Source organism: Macrotis lagotis, chromosome 1 (assembly GCF_037893015.1).
Source record: "Macrotis lagotis isolate mMagLag1 chromosome 1, bilby.v1.9.chrom.fasta, whole genome shotgun sequence".
Lineage (NCBI taxonomy): Eukaryota > Metazoa > Chordata > Mammalia > Peramelemorphia > Peramelidae > Macrotis > Macrotis lagotis.
In genome coordinates, this window is record NC_133658.1 from 866522367 (window position 1) to 866535642 (window position 13276).

General features: G+C 41.8%; 1 long non-coding RNA gene across 1 annotated transcript; it reads left to right on the forward strand.

Annotated features, from left to right (window-relative positions):
• The first annotated feature begins 6402 nt into the window (after positions 1–6402).
• LOC141491079 (uncharacterized) lies at positions 6403–12840 on the forward strand. Its single transcript, XR_012469452.1, has 3 exons — positions 6403–6902; positions 9707–9888; positions 12171–12840. It is a non-coding gene; the product is annotated as an uncharacterized LOC141491079 (long non-coding RNA).
• Positions 12841–13276: the final 436 nt, after the last annotated feature.

Here is a 13276-nt window from a genome sequence, read left to right on the forward strand (position 1 = left end):
CTATTTATTGACTTTTAACTGTCTACTAAAGTAGGGCTCTGCTTCCCAAGTGGAGAGGTCACTGTCCCAAGCTTCTGGTTCCTTTTGTACAGCTATTTTCAGATATTTCTGGGATCTATAAGTTTTTGGTGCTTCCAAGATGGTTATTATCTAAGGAGAGCTGTGTTTTTCTACTTTCTACTTTTCTACTTTCCTGTATTGTGCCCTGAATGACCACAAGCACTCTTTTCAATCCTGGAACTATGACCAGAGTCCCTGCTCCCTTATGACCACAAATTTTGTGGATCTCATGCTCTTAACTAAGACAAAGGACTGTGACCCAGATCCAAGTATAAGCAATGTAACAGATTCCTGCCCTGGCAGAAAGGCCATCTCAATCCTTCAAGTCTCCTTCTGACCCTATATCCAATCCCTAACTATCTGTGGGTTGCTATTTCTGCCAATGATTCTATCACCCCTAGATCTGCTCCTGGTTTGTTGGAGCTGGGCTGGCATAACCCATATTAGACTGTGTTCCTCCCTCACCCTGGTGCAAGAGAACTTTTCTGCCAACCTTCTAAGTTATCTTGGACTGAAAAATTGTTTCACTCTGTCTTTTTTGTGGGTTCTGGTGCTCTAGAATTTGTTCAGTCATAATTGCAAGGTATTTGGAGTGTTTGGGGAACGTTCATGTAAGTTCCCAGCTTTACAATGCCGTCTTGACTCCACTACTTGCTATACTTTTTAAAGTAGGGACAAGGAGTGAACTTCCAATTTCTTTAGTGTAGGGTGCTCCTAGACTGGGAAATCCCAGTTACTGATGCAGCTCAGCACCTTCAATGAGATTTCTAGTCCTAAATCATATTTGAATCATAAGAATTTGCTCAGGGTAACACACCTATTATGGGTCAGAGGCAAGACTTGGACCCTCGTCTTCTTGGCTTCAAAGTGGGCTCTCTATCCAGTTATCTTTCTGTTTCTTAAGTAGCTATTGAAAGTTCTCTTTTTCACAGTTTTCAGTAATGATGATTATTCACATCTCTTTGGGGCATCTGAGTATTTCAAGAATCTTTATCTGTTACCATTGAAATGGAAATTCAAGGGAAAGAACTCTGAATTTTGGATCAGAGGCCTGGATTAACATCCCTGGTTCTTCCCCTTCCTAATTCTGTCCTTCAGAGATGTTCCTTCCTCTCTCTCTGGGAGTCAGTTACCTTGTCTGTAAAATGAGGTAGTTGATCTACTCTAGATGGTCTCTACCATGAGCCAGCTTTGTACCAAATTTGCATGACACTAAGATGAATTGGTTGTACAAAGGCTAGGGAAGACCCAGTCCCTGGCATCATGGATTTTTTAATCTAGCGGGGACTAGGACACAAATACAGGTGATCATATAATATAACATGCAAAAGTGTTCTGTGAGATCCTTAGTTGGGAAAAGATCATTGGCACCTGGCAGAATACTATCAGGTCTCCTGGAGGAGCTGGTATTTGAATTGGACTTTTGGTAGAAATTCGACAAAGTAGGGGAGGCAGGCAGGACATCCCAATCATAGGAACCAGGGGTTGTCCCAGAGAAAAGGGACTTGGGATTTGGGAGGAATCCTTAAGATTGCTTTAAGAGTTGAAAGACGCTAGAGAGGCCAGCTAGCAACAGAGAGTTGGGAAGGACTTTAAAGATGATTTAGTCTAATTCTTCAGAATGTCAGAATAAGGGAAATGACATGTCCAAAGTCACAGAGTATATAAGTGGCATAACCAGGGCTTGACTGAGACTTATTGTCTTCCCTGTTCTACGCACCTGGAAGATAAGGTTCTATTCCAATGAGTTCATGAAAGACCAACACCAAAAGGGGATGATAGCCATGTTGTCTTGCTTGCATTCTCAGACTAGGATGCTCCTTGGCCCATGGGAGGGAAGGGGAGAGGCTACTTCTGCCAACTGCAGACCTCATGGGATAGTTCTTGGCTCTGCATTCAAACCCATGTTCAGAAAATCCTAATGTATTGGGCCAGCCCAAGTTCCACTGAGGTCCTGTAGCCAGGGTTTCCTGGTGGTCCTCCCAGTAATAGAGTCCCGGGTTTGTCTCCAACGAGTTTCCCTATTGTCTGCTCAGAACACGCTCCTGTTTAGGGAGGGCAACATGTGGCTTTGATTTGAGTTTCACCCTGGAAAAACAATGGTTTGGATTAAGGGAAGAAATATTTGGTGAAACATCGTGAAAAGGGGGTGAGAGCAAAGAAGAGGAAAAAGCCATTTTACAAAAAAACTCTGGAACTTCAAACCCAGAAGTTTTTCTCTCCTCCTCATCTTTTTATTGATAAATTTTATTTCAACACATCATGCAAAAACCCAACATGCTCCCAACTGAGTTGTCCAAGAAGTATAATCCATGAAAAAAAACTAAATAAAACAGAATAAAGGAATGATTACCACTGATGGACCACATGGTCTTCTACTTAGGAACCATAGTTCTAGAGCACATGTGACCTTAAAGGCCATCTAGCCCAACTTTCTTATTTTACAAGAAGTAACCTGAGGCCCAGAGAGATGACATGAAGTAGCACATCTAAAGTAGCACAGCCAGAATTCAAACTTCAGAATCTCAGATGTCAAATCAAACTCTCTTTCCAATGCTGGGGGGTGATTAAGAGTTCTAGCATTAATTTGCTGTGTGACTTTGGGTAGGTTTCTGTACTCCTCTGAGTTCTAAGTTTCTTAACACTAAAATAGAAAGCTAGGAGCAAAGACAGACTTGGAAAGGACCTTCAAGATGAGAGATCAGCACAGGAATGGGAAAACATAGAATGCTACCCCCTTGTTTTACAGGGTTGAAGACTAAAGTCCAGACTTACTCTAACTCACACAGGTGGGAGATGAGAGTCAAGATTAGAACTCAGGTATGACATTCTATGATTTTCTAAGATCTCCAAATTCAGATTATTTAGCCTGGGGAAAAGAAGATTGGGGGCAACCCATTAGCAGTCTCCAAACAATAGGGGTAGGGGGGTCATCTGCTCTCATCTCCCTTGAATACAGGGATTGAAACCATGGAAAGATGGATGAAGGTCCATCTCCATCACATACCTGCTGGAGAGGCTATATCTGGAATCAGAAGATTTGGGTTCAAATGTCATCTCTGAAACTTCTGGCTGGGTCTCTCAGTCCCTCAAATATACATGAAAGGATTGAATTCCATGACATCTAAGGTCCTCTCTAATCTAACTTTACATACTGATGATGCTCTGCTTACACAGATGATGCTTCTGTCTCATTCTCTAGCTGCTTTGAGCCTGGAGAAGTGGGGATGAATTCACTAAGCCATCCATGATCTTTCATTCCTTCCTTCATATGATCTATAACATTTTTGGGGAGACTATTGGCAGGGCTGGGAGTCAGTCTATGACCAGAGGGAATGCATTGGTCTATAACCACAGCTAATTCAATGCAATTAAAGAAACAAGTTATTAGGTGCCTATTATGTACATTTGAGGCACTGGGGATCCTGGACAGAAATGAACTATTCTTGAATTCAAGGAGTTTACATTCTTCTGAGGGAAACAGCATGTATGCAAATATGCAAATACAAAAATAGCACACATCCCCCCCAAAAAATAAAAGAACAGAGTGATTTCAGTTGGGGGATGGAGGGAATACTCACCATCTGGGCAAATCAGAAAAGGTCTCAAAGCTAAGCCATGAGGGGAGCTGGGGGTTCCAAGTTGTAGAGAGAGGGCCTCCAAGGCAAGGATGATAGCCTGGTCAAAGGAATGGAGGTGGGAAACAGTTAGTAGTTTGACTGTCCATAATGTAGTAATATAAAACATATCTGAAAAAATAGATTTGAAGCAGATTGGAAAGGTTTTAAATAGCAAACACAAGAGTTGAAAGTCAGTGAAATATAGGCAGTAAGCATTTATTCAACTGTACACCAGGTGATATGCATGCTAAGTTTCTTCAGTGTTTCCTGAGTATGGTGCAAAGGATATCAGATTTAGTGCTAGAGGACCTGGCAGAGGAGCTGTGTCTTTGCTATTTGAGCCCTCTGAGTCTCAATGAGTAGAATGAGGAGACTGAACAAGATAATCTTTAAGAGCCCTTCCAAACTCCAATCCTAAAGTCCGGGAGAACTTGAATTCAGATTCAGTCTCAGACATTTACTAGCTATATGACCCTGGGCAAGTCATTAACCTGAATTGATTGAACACACACACACACACACACACACACACACATTTTCAGCCCTAAATCTATGATCCCAGTGTGCTTCTTCTAAAAGTAATAGGAATTACTAAACCCAGGAGGTACTCTGTCAGACCTCTGCTTTAAAAATGTAATTTTGGCAGACCTGTTAAGGATTAGAAAGGGATGAGGCTGGTTACAAAGAGCTTACTTGGAAGATTATTACAACAGCCCAGTCTAGAGGTGATGAGGGACTCAATTAGGGGCAGCTGTTCAGTGCTGGGGCCAACATGTGAACCTACGATCCTCAATTGCAACCCCAGCTCTTTTCCAACCACCCAACACTGCCTCTAATTATAGACTAGAAAGGAGACATGTGAGGGATGGTGATGAGATAGAAATAACAGGACTTGGTGACTGATTGGATATAAGGAGGGTAGGAAAGTAAAGAGTTAGTTGAGTGTGACTCCAACATTGGGTGCCTGGAGGGATGATGGTGGTATGGTCAGAAACAGAAAAGTTAGGAGGAGGGTAGGCTTAGGAGACAAGATGATGAGTTTTATTTAGAACATGTTGAGTTTGAGATGCCGTTGGGACTCTGAAACAAAAATAACCAACAGGGAGATACGGAAATGAAACTCAAGAGGAGTCTTTGGAATAGTGCTGAGAGCTGACCCATTCAATCAACAGACAAGTAATATAAGCATTTATTTATAACCCATGAGCACAGATGAGATTCCCCAAGAAAGAAGAGAAAAAGAGCCCAGAGACTTTACCCATTCATAGCAAGTGAGACTCAGAAAAGGAAACTAATAAAAACATTTTAGACAGTGGGGGGGGGGGTCCAATAGTGAGAGAAAACAGGATCATAAAAAGGAAAGAGAGGATAACCAGGAGAAGGAAATAACACTGGAGAAAAACTCTTCAGAGAGGTCAATATGGGAAAATGTCACCTGTAAGGCTAATAAGCATGACAATTGACCATCTGCATTAGTGGAAGGATTTTCCATTCATGAAAGCATTCCATTCATTGAAGAGATTATTTACCCACTCTATCCCCCAAATCTCAAAATGCTCTAATCAGCTGTTTATCTTGCCTGTAGGTAAAACTACACAGGGTACCCTTTACCCCTTTAAACAGGACCCTCACCTAAATTTCTCTCTCTTGGATACCATTGGGTCCCTGGCTAAACCTACCCCACCTCCTGCCCAGCAGTGTCTTTCTTAGCACAACATGCTAAGCGCCTCCCCATCTCTTTGGAGAGAGAGTAAACTTTGAAAAAACTTTTCTCCTTCCAATCATGGGACTTGAGGCTGTGCAGAGAATCTGTCTGTCTTATTTCAATCCTTCCTCTCCCCTGCCCCCTTCATAGGACCTTGGCTCCTTCCAAATCCTCTGATCTCTGGTCCCCATGTGTAGATGCTCAGATCCCAATCTGCTCTTTTCCCTTTGGCTCTCCTCTTGTTCTCTGCTGTCAGTGGGAGATCTGCTGTAGAACTACCCCACATGGGATCAAGACAGAACATATGAAGAGCAAAGAAAAGGAGGAAAGAACAACCGGAGGTAGCCTGTTGTTGAAGGGGGGAAAGACTTTTTTGTGAATGAATGGGCATGAAAATAAGCTCAATTTCATGCTTTGGCATTACATAGTAGTGACCCCATAAACCACCAGCTCTCCTGAGCAAAACTGGTCCCTAAGATGGAGGACAAGGAATGGAAAAACCAGTCCAGGCCTGCCTGGTAATAAGGAGGCTCCATGGTCCTGTCAGAAGCATCTCCTTGTCCAGTTAGAATGAGGAGGTGTGTCCTGGCCCAATCAGAGAATGAGGGGATTACTTTTTGTCCAACCAAAGAGTTGTCTCAATTATCAGAAAAGGGAGGCAAATGGAGCCTGCAAACCATAAGCCAAATAGGCTTGATTTTGATGCTTGGCAATATTCCTGAGGACTTATTATTAAAGGGATGGTTAATGAATAGCTAGGAAAGGAAACAGTGATCACAAAGAGCCAGTGAGGCTTCATCCAGTACAATTTAGACCAAACTTCCCCTCCCTCTTACTCTTTCTCTTTTCTTTCTTTCTTTCTTTCTTTCTTTCTTTCTTTCTTTCTTTCTTTCTTTCTTTCTTTCTTTCTTTCTTTCTTTCTTTCTTTCTCTTTCTTTTTTTCTTTTGTTCTTTCTTTTTCTCTTTCTGTCTTTCTTTTTCTTTTTCTGTCTTTCCTTCCTTCTTTTTTCTTTCTTTTTCTTTTGTTCTTTCTTTTTCTCTTTCTGTCTTTTCTTTCTTTCTTTTTCTTCCCTTCCTTTCTTCCTTTCTTCCTTCCTTCCTTCCTTTCTTCCTTCCTTTCTTTCTTTCTTTCTTTCTTTCTTTCTTTCTTTCTTTCTTTCTTTCTTTCTTTCTTTCTTTCTTTCTTTCTTTCTTTCTTTCTTTCTCCTATTAAACCAGTAGCCCAGAAGAATAGGAAAATAGAGTTCACCTAGATGTCAGCAAAACATGATAATTTCCTGAGATATTCTTGTGAATGATTTGGAGAGAAATTTTAATTTCAGAACTAGATCCAAAGATAAGGCATTAAGATTTCTGCTTGCAAAGAAGTCTCTAATGGAGGGTCAGTCCCTCTGCCTTGGCGAGAATTTTCATACCAGTTGGTTTTTCCCTGTTGCCATTTTTCATCTGTACCCCTCTCTCAACCCCTCCCCTAAGCTGGGAGTGGAACATCCTCACAAGGAGAGTCAGGAAGTAAGGTGAGTTTCTTCCCATACTCTCACACACACATAGGCACTTTTAAGCCTTCAATAATCCTCTCAGGTAGAAAAGTCTTTTCTCTTCAAATTTTCTGAAAAGTCTTTATGTCCGGTTTATTCCCTTTTCCGTCTTGAACAAATATCTTCCCATCCTGTATGTAAAATCATGGCTATTAAAATCTTTATATGTATAGAGCTGAACTAGATTGGTTTAGAATAGATTGAATATTATTTGAAGTGAAGTTTTGAAACAGATTTGACCAGAATGGATTAGTTTAGACCAGATTGACCAGTCTAAACTGGTATGGACCAGGCTAAACCAGTTTAGACTGGTTTGGACTGGATTGTAGCTCTTAGGCAAAAGAGTTACTTGCAATATGCTGAATGTCCCCAGTTCCTTCATGCAACCATTCACGGTGTCCAGTCTATTCTCTATGTGGGTCAACCTTGTGTGAATGTTCTCCAGGAGGGTATGTTCATGGAGAATATGAGTAGGCTCTTCTGAGTCCTCCTGTTTCTCTTTCATGGCAAAAGTTATTTGCTGTCCCCCATACCCTGCAGTTCATCTTCCACTTGTGTGTCTGCCTAGGCTGCCTCCCTACACTTCATCTTCTTGGAATCTCTCATTGTTCTCAAGGATTAACTCTTATTAACAAAGTTAACCCAGATAATAGTCAACATTTATAATGAAGATAATTTGTAATAATAATTAGAAATAAGGATCTAGTTCCAGTTAGCATTTATTATAATAATAATAATAATAATAATAATAATAATAATAATAATAATAATAATTACTAATAGCTAGCATTTACATAATGCTTCAAGATTTGCAAAGTACTTTATAAATATTATTCTCATAACTGCTTTTAAAGGTAGGTGTTATTATTATCCCCATTTTACAGATGAGGAAACTAAGGCAGACAGAGGTTAAGTGGCATGCCTAGGGTCACACATCCAGTAAGTATTTGATTTGAACTTAAGTCTTTCTGATTTTGGATATAGATTCTATCAAAATGATGTTGTCTTGGCCCAATGACATCACATTAAGGACAATTGACTAAAGCATTGGACACGGCCCTAAAAAGGGAAAGCAGAGATAGATAGCAAGAAAATTGAAGAGACACTGAAATGATAGTCGATCCCTAGAAGGCAAACTCTTATCTCTTGGGGGAAATCCACATATCCATAGGAGAGGAAGAACCAAAGAACCCCAGACATGGTAGTGGACAGTGGCAATGAATGATGGTCAAGGAGTTCCTGGGCTGGCCAAGCAGAGGAATGGTGGAAGTGGGGGTGATGGCAGGGTTTTTGGTCCACATCAACTTCCCAGTCCAAGTGAATGAGTAACTGAACTAATTAGTGGATGAGTCCAAAGAGCAAAAGTCAGAGTTTCAAACCCAGACCTTGCCCTTCAATGGTACAGTGAGTTCTGTGAATGATGCAGGTCCAGAGTTGACTCTTTCGTAACCCTGAGCCCTTTTCCCTTTGTGGAGACCTCAGGACTATACTGTTATTTTCAAAGTCCCCATATTGCCCATTTTTATTATCATAGCCAGATGCATTCAGAGTAGTCTTTGCTCTGGATGTGTATGTCCTCTATTAATTTAGTCTTGAATGAGATTAGAATATTTTTTTAAAAAGGCAGGCATTTTGGAATAGAAATTTCCTTGAAATCCAGAGAGAAATCAATTCAATAGGTACTTGATATATACCTACTGCTTCCAGGGATTGTGAAAAGCCCTAGGGTTCCATAAATAAAAATGAAATGGTTCTTGCCCTCAAGAGAATTATGTTCTACTATGGGGATACAATCAACAAATAGATGAATAAATACAAAGAAATTTCTGGGGTTGTGGTAGGGAGCACTAACATCTGGGGGAGGCAGAGAAGGAGGAGGTACCATCTCAGTTAAACATTTCAGAGACTTCAGGTTCCTACAGGGCAGGTGAATAGGGACATGATAGGCAAAGGAATGTGATATGGAGTGTTTTATGTGGTGACCCATACCCAAGGAAGAAGGGAAGGAAGAAGGGAGAAAGTCCAGAAGGTGGAGGGTTAGGGTTAGGAGAGGAGAGAGCAGAAAGTTGGACATGACTAGGGTTGAAAAAGCAACTGGTTTTAATCTTCACCGGCCTACCCAAGAATTGGTGGTTGACTGTGTAACCAACATATCGATTCAAACATGAACTTGGAAACCTCTAATAGAGCCACAGGGAGAGTGGGTGTCACTGAGTTCTTGTGGCTAATAAGTGAGATGCTTTAACAAACATTTTAAAAGCCCATAAAGCTGGAGTCACCTGTCCTTATGGAGCAAAAGGCAGTGGGTGCAGACATTCTCAGAGGAGCTCTGGATAGGTCCCACTATGTTGTCAGGCCAGTGGTTAGTGAAAGTCCTCATTCTTCTAGTCTGGGTTTTGGTGTGAGTCTACTGTGTGACTTTGAGGCAGTCACTTTCCTTCTCTGCTCTTTGTCTTCAGTCTTTGTACAAATGAAGTGGTTGAATTTCTGAAGTCTCCCCAATTCTTCCATTCTTTGGTCTAAGAGGAATAGCAAGTCTAATATTTTATATTGTAAGGTTCTTCCCAGGTCTCACATTCTCTGTTCCTGAGGGCCTTCCCTGTTTTGAGTACAGAATTCTACACATGTTCTATGTTCTAAGTACCCTCCCAGTTCTAATATTTCCTATTCTAAATTCCTTTCATCTCTAATATTTTGCATTCTAAAGGTCTTTCCAGCTCTGTCATTCTATGTTCTAAGGACCCTCCCTGTTATGACATTTCATGTTCTATGTTCTCTTCTAGGTCTGACATCCTGTGTTATAACGGCCCTTCCAGCTCTGTCATTCTATGTCTTAGGGGCCTTCTCCAACTGGAAGTAGACTTCCAGATTCCTTCTAACTGACATACCAAGTTCTTGGAGAGCTCTTTTCCAGTTCTCTCTTGGACCTGGAAGAACACTCAATATTCCTTTGATTTCAGAAGAGGTAATATTTCAAAAGACTGATGAAATTCTGCCCATGCTCCTTCATTTGTTGCCTCTCTTTGGAGGACAAGGATGAGAAGATGTAACACTAATCCTTATCAATGCCCAGAAGTCTGGGTAGGGGCAAATGACTGTGAATTCTCTGGAGATCCTAGGTGCCAGTAGCTCTAGTGCACTCTATATTAATCTGGAGGGAAGGGGAGTAAAGGAACAAGTCAACTGCACTGGGATTGGGGATTTAAGGGAAAAGTTCTTGAATTTGCACTTGGGAAGAGGGGGGATGGGAAAGCATATTTGACAGTTAAGGGCTTTTGCAAAACTTTCTGGGGTTTCGGAAAATCTTGTTTCCCCCTCATTTACACCATTGTTTTTCGAGGGAAATTGAATTAGAAGGTGGATTGGTGGGTAAGAATTACAAGGGGAAGAAAAGGCGACATGTTTTTCTAACTAGTTAGGGCACAGCTTGTGCCAAGCATGCTGGGGGCACTTCTCTCCCCTCATCTGGGACCACCAGGGCAGTGGGGTACTTCAGAATAATCCTTAACTACCTCCTACAGTCACCAGGAGCCTGAGACAGGCCAGGGGAACTGGGCTCCAAAGAGCCAAGTCTGCTTCAGATTTAGCGGCCAGTTTTCCCAATGGGGCAGACAAATTGATCCTGAGAATGTACTCAACATTATACCCCCAAATCTCACCCCAATAATCTCCTTCAGGAACAGATTCTAAGTCCCGAACAAGTGAGAAAATGAAACCTCTGGACCCTAGGGAAGGGAGAAGATAGTAGCTGAGGCCCTTTGAATCCTAGAAAGATTCCAATAAATATTGCAACTAATATATTTAGTATGTAGAAGAATGGAGGAGTTAGAACAGGAGGATATTCTAGAACATATCACAGTTGAGAGAGCCCTTAGAACACAAAATGTCAGAGCTGGGAGGAACTTTAGAACATAGATTGTCAGATATAGAAGGAGCCTTAGAACACAGAATGTCAGAGCAAGGAAGGTCCTTAGGAAACAATGTTAGAGCTGGGAGAAACCTTAGAACATAGAACATTGGAACTAGGAGGAATTTAGAACATAGGATGTCAGAGCAAAGAGGGCCCTAGGACACAGAATGTCAGAGCTGAGAGGTCCTTAGAGCACAGGATGTCTGAGTTGGAAAGTCCTTAGAGAAGACTTAGAACATAGAATGTCAGAATTGGAAGGAAACTTAGAACTTAAAATGTTGGGGCTGGAAAGGAAAGTTAGGTGGGGACTTAGGACACAGAATGTGGGAACTGGGAGGGTCCTTAGAACACAGAATTGTTCATGCCACTCTAATCCCCCGACTGTTGTCTGAAATCCTCACATCAATCACAAGGTGGTCTAACCAGGCACTCCAAGGTCCCTTCTATCTCTGGGGTTCTACATTCAAACATCCTTTGTTCTAACTTCTTGGAACTCTAAGTTCCAGATCTTATATTCTTGGATCTTAGAACTAGAAGAAACCTTAGAAATCAGCTCACCCAACTTTCCGATTTTATTGCTGAGGAAACTAAGCTTGAGAGTGGATCTATGTCCAAAGGTAGAACTCACATTAAGTACATATGTGGAAGAAGTGGCCTTAGAAGCCAGGTCCTATTGGGTCTTTGTTCTTTCCACTAGATCTGCTGCCTCTCTGCCTCTAGATCCACCGGGTAGTTGCTTTGGGAAGGTGGGAGTGGCCCAGGAGAAGGGCTCACCTTTAAGGTCAGTGAGCAAAGACAGACCACTGACTTTTCCTCAGCTAAGGAGGCCGTCTCCCCACAGGCCAGGCCAGGCCAGCCAAGGAAGCTGGTGTTAATAAGCTGAAACCATAAGTCTGGACTCTGCTGGGGACCTAGGCAAAGGAGTGAGTTGAAAAGCAGATGACAGCTCTGGCTTCTGCCTTCCTTTGGCAAATTGAAAACCATTCCGGGGGGCCAGTTTGGATTGAAGGAATTTACCTTATTAAAAAAAAAATTGGACTTGTTTAAATTGTAAAAATAAGTGAAAAAAGTGCTTAAATTGTAAAAAAATAAGAGAAAGGGAGACCTCTTTCTGATTGGGAGAGTGAAAGAAGGCAAGAGTGAAAGAAAAGGACTTATATAAATACAATAAACATCCCATTTATGGCTGAGTTTGGTCTTTGAGGCTTTGACAATCTCCTTTCCCCTCACCTCAACTTAATCTAGCACTTAATAGGATCTCAGGACCCAAAGACCCACCACCACCCAAAGGACTCTTATTTCCCTTTTCTTACCTTTCCATTCACCTTTTCCCTTAGGTGGGGTCACCCAGAACACATCTAGAGTACCTGAATGCCCAAATAGCTTGAATGACAAGCTGAGAATCTCCACCTTTGATCCTCCAAGTCAGATGGAAGACCACTGGACCTTACCAATAGCCACTCTGCTCCCCAGACCCCTGGTACTGTCATCTGACCTCCTGAAGCCTAAGGGTCCTTGAATTTTGCTTTGGGTCTTAAAAATATATAAGGCTCAAGCTGGGAGAGCCCTTAGAACACAGAAAGTTAGGGTTGAAAGGAACCTAAGAACAGAGGATATCAGAATTGGGAAGGCCCTCGGGGAAAAAAATGTCAGTTGTGAGGGGCCTTAGAATACAGAATTCCAGAGCTGGGAGAGACTCTAGAACACAGAACCTCAGAATTGGGAGGGGCCTTAGAACACTGAATGTCAGAATTGGGAGGGTCCCTAGAACATAAAATGTCAGAGCTGGCGAGACCCTGAGAGCATCGAATGTCAGAACTGGGGTTAGGGTAGGAGGACATCTAATTGAAAACCCTCATTTTACAGAAATGAGAGGAGCCTGGGTCACAAAACCAGTTCATGAGGGAAGTGGAACTAGGAGTCTGAATTCCAACTATTCAGGTCATTGATCTTTCCAATAGCTGTATTTTTCCTCTCTCCTGCATGTTAGTGATCATGATAATAATAATAAAGTCCTCCCTCCCCTTATCTCCCTGATCTTATTCAACTGACAATTGAATCAAATCAAACCTTTTCTGGATTATCCTTAATTCTATGCCTTCCCTTTGGTGGATGTCTCCAATTTATTCTGCACACATCTTGATTCTACACAGTTGTTAGCATGGTGTCTCTCCCATTAGACTGCAAGCTCTTTGAAGGCAGGGATTGACTCTTGCCTTTCTTTGTCTCTCTCATGATATATAAGAGGTTCTTGATTAATTGACTGTTTTTGATTGACATTGATAGCTTGAGTGTTTAACAAATAGATTCTTTGGTCATTGAGGAGACTAGAATTCAACTGTGCAAAGGAATGGTAACCCTCTCCAGGTCCCCTTTAGGAGGCCACATTCTCCTCTCCACAAAGGGGCCAGCTCAGGTCATTTCTGGGCTCCTTCCAAGTCTG